Source organism: Geospiza fortis, unplaced genomic scaffold, assembly GCF_000277835.1.
Source record: "Geospiza fortis unplaced genomic scaffold, GeoFor_1.0 scaffold159, whole genome shotgun sequence".
Taxonomy (NCBI): Eukaryota; Metazoa; Chordata; class Aves; order Passeriformes; family Thraupidae; genus Geospiza; species Geospiza fortis.
In genome coordinates, this window is record NW_005054563.1 from 545,789 (window position 1) to 550,057 (window position 4,269).

The following is a 4,269-nucleotide window of genomic DNA, read 5'->3' on the forward strand; positions in this document are numbered from 1 at the left end:
AGTCACCATCCCTGGAAGTGTGTAAGGAAAGGCTGGATGTGGCACTCAGGGCCATGGTCTGGGTAACACAGTGCTGATCCTGGATGTGGCACTCAGGGCCATGGTCTGGGTGACACGGTGCTGATCCCGGATGTGGCACTCAGGGCCATGGTCTGGGTGACACGGTGGAAAGGCTGGACGTGGCACTCCGGGCCATGGTCTGGGTGACACGGTGCTGATCCTGGATGTGGCACTCCGGGCCATGGTCTGGGTGACACAGTGCTGATCCTGGATGTGGCACTCAGGGCCACGGTCTGGGTGACACGGTGCTGATCCTGGATGTGGCACTCAGGGCCATGGTCTGGGTGACACGGTGCTGATCCCGGATGTGGCACTCAGGGCCATGGTCTGGGTGACACGGTGGTGATTGGTCACGGGTTGGACTCAAATCATCTCAAAGATCTTTTCCGTCCTCACTGATTCTGTGATCTGGCAACTGCTTTGGGGCAGTTTGAGCTCTTGGTGCAGCTCTAATGGAACAAAACAGGGAGAGACAGATACTCTCTACATAAGTAACCAAAAAGGCTTTGCCAGAGAGGGCAGTGACAGAAATGCTGATGTGCTGTTTCAAGGTTTCCCATACTATTAATGCAGGCTAAATGGACAAGATGGTAATTTTATCACAGCAAACGTAAGAGAAGGCTGCCATCACTACTTCAAAATTTTTCATCAAAAGTAGCTAGGAATTCACTGAACGCACTCTAATATGAAGCAGTGCAGGGGGCAGAGCAGAATTCTTGCACAGCAGTCCAGCTGGTGCCTTCAGGAAGCAAATGAAACCGTGTATTTTAATGATCTTCATAGTGTTAAAATACCTGGAAGGGAATCTGCCATTTTCACACTACAGACATGTGGTCAAGGTTGCTCACAGAACATGTCAATACCCCATTGCTGGAGGTGTTCAAGGCCAGGTCAGGTGCAGCTCTGAGCAATCTGCCCTAGAGGAAGGTGTCCCTACCCATGAAAAGGGGGTTGGAGCTGAATGATCTCTAAGGTCTCTTACAGCACAGGCCATTTTATGATTCTATGATAGACACAAGGCAGGTAGACACAAAGCTGCCCAGGTACAGGGAGCATGAAGCTGTGTGAAATATGTGGACTCCCAGCCTCACTCTGTGTGCAGCACTGCACAGGTGTGTGCAAACACAGGACCTCTTGCAAGCCCAGCCTGTGAGGATCTTTCATCTTCTTCCCTGGAAACAGCTGGATGCTGTTGTTTTGGAAGGGCTATAAAAAAAGGTCTGGTGGTGAATACTCAGTCTCTTGCTGAATTGAGATTTGTTTTGTTGAGGATTGGTTGTGTGTGCCACTCTTGAGGTGGCTGCTGAGTGGGTGTGTCAGCAGCACTGGGATAGGTGTGTGCCATTGGTACCTGCTGGCTGGAAGGAGAATAGCTCAGCTCAGGGATATCTGTGGCTTTATTGTTCTCCAAACTTCAATTTAACTTGATTGATTTAATTTAACTGCATGCTTGGGAAGAGTTCCTAACAGTGTTGAACACTCCATGCTGAAGTGCATGCAGTGAGTATCTTATGAAAACTAAAGGTGTGAAAGCTGTCACAAAGTGCCACGAGACAACATTATAAAACCATGGTTAGGCCTTTGTTAGGGCTCCAGATTGCTCTTTTTGTCAGTCCTTCAGACAGTGGGGTTAATAATGACAACTCACCTCCACAAATGAGAAGCTGAAAATAACATATTTAAAGGAGAAAAAAGGTGTCACTGCTATAGATAAATTGAAAAGGAAGGAAATGTTTCCACCTTTCAGGACTGTGAGCATCACCATCAATACCTCTTATTGCACAGAAACAACAGTGGCAAAGCATTCCCTGAAGAAGGATGCACAGGGGACAGGTTCCTATCAGCCCTTGGTTTATAATTATGGGTATTAATTCCATTCATTGCTGTTCAAGCTCCTAGTGAAATTCTCTTGTCTCTGCTCCTAATGCTTCCACCTGCCTCATCTGTAGACCCACAAAAGGCATGAAAGGGAAGTACATGTGTGTTCTGTCTACCTTGGATGTGTTTAATAAGGTGGCTGGGTGGCTTCCAGAAAATCAGAGCTTTAAGGTAGTGTTCAAAACCAAAATTACAGTAGTTTGTGTACACAGAAGTCCATTCATCAAAAAACCCCATCCATCTCTTTTAAAACAGAAGTCCAAAGATCAGCTGCTCATCAGCAGTGTCCGTGTTTTTTGTTTGTGAGTGATGAGGAAATCTAACAATACAGGTATTTTGAGCACATGGTGGAAACACAGCATACAAAAGATTTGCTTTATTACTGCAAGAAAAAGTTTGTGCATTTGGAGCCTGGACTGGTTACAACACAAGTACTCCCTTTATTAATGCTCATCATCTGCCTCCTGTTCTCAACGGCAGCTGCTCCTTCTGACAGTGGGTTGATGTCCTTGCCTGTGACAGCAGCTAAGGAGGAGGGTGGCAAACACAGATTCATGTGGGTCAGATTTGCCAAGTGCTGGCTGACCAGTGCATTCTCTTGCCTGCTGTTTGAAATCCCTCTCAGAGAGGAAATTCTGTGCAACAATTCTCCTTGGCATTTCTTAGAGAATTGGACAATAAGTTTATAGATCTCAGGGGGAAACTACATCCTTGAAAAACTGCAGAAAGTTCTGTTGCAAACTTCAGTGGCACAGCAGAAATTCCACATCTTCCTTGTTTATTGCAGCAGTTTGGGATTGCCCTCAACTGTGCTACTGTGGCTGTCTCTATGTTTCGTGCCTGAAATATTTTCTGCTGCTCTGTAACCCACAAAACAGGACATTAGTTTTTCTTGACCAAGAACATTTCCCAAGCTCTTTATAAGTAATTGTGTCTGCTGTCCTTTTCCTGGCCATCTTTCCCTGAACCTGTTCCACTACCTCCTGCCCCTCGGCCCTGCTCCCCCAGATCTGTCTGTTCACAACCCCCAAACCTGAATCTTCCTGTAGCTGCCCCTTGTGGCTGCATTTTGGGCCCTTTCCTTTATCCATCCATTGTCTTCTCCCAGGCAGTAAGAGCAGGCCAGAATCATAGGATGGTTTGGGCTGGAAGAAACCTTTAAAGGTCATCAAGTCCATGAGCAGAACACCTTCTGCTAGATCGGGTTACTCAGGGCAACCTGACCTTGAATATTTCCAGGAATGGGGCATCCACAACCTCTCTGGGCAACCTGTCTCATTCTTTCACCACCCTCATTGTTAAAAATTTCCTCCTCATACCTAGCCTGCATCAGCTCTTTTTTCACTTAAAGCTATAATCCCTTGTCCTGTTGCAACAGGCTCTGCTAAAAAAGTCTGTCCCTTTTATTCTTATAGTCCCCCTTAAAGAAAGGCCGCAGTAAGGTCTCCCTGGATGCTTCTCTTCTCTGGGCTGAATAACCCCAACTCTCTCACCCTGTCCTTACAGGAGAGGTGCTCTAGCCTCTGCTAATTTTTCTGGAGCTGCTCTGGACCTGCTGAAATAGATCCATGCCTTTCCTGTACTGATCCACACTATTGGTGTTGATGCAGCTTGTTTTGTGATGTTTTAGTGTGGCACCAGAGTTGCTGGCAACAATGTCTTAGGGTGTTCCTCCTTTTCCATTTCCACCTAACCCCTGAACATCCTGAGACCTCTGCAGCAAGCAGGGGGTGATAAAATAATTGCAAATCAGTCTCATGAATTTGACTGGCACAGTGTGTAGCATTTGCATTTATTTCTATCACTTAGCGGAAGCAGCCAGGAGACTTTATCAGCAGCCTAGAATAATTCAGAAGTGACACAGTTCCTCCTGATACAGGGTGTGAGCAGGACATCCTGGGTGCAGCTGCTGTTCTCAAGGTGGGAATTACAGATGGATACTGGGTACAGAACTGTGCTGCCACTCCTGCCGTGGCTCCCTGTGGGACTGAGTTAAAAATGTGGCTTCTGAGAGCTCACTGAGGGCTCTCCCATCACTGCAGCTGCTGTGCTGGAAGATTTCCAGTTGTGTTTGGTTCAGCTGGAATGTGCAGCTCCCTGGGGAGTTTGCTGTGACTCCATTCCTGAGCAAGATGGAGCGAGCACGAGGCAGCGTTCCCTGAGGACTGCAGGGGCTGAGTGTGCAGAGCCAAGAGCTGCAGTCAGAGAACCCTGACCTTTGTATTAGTCACTACTGAGTGGATCCTCAATATTTTTCTGGCTCACCACACAGAAAATGTCCAGCTTTGTTCAGCAGATCCACAGCCTGTTCAGTTGAGCTGCACCAGCACA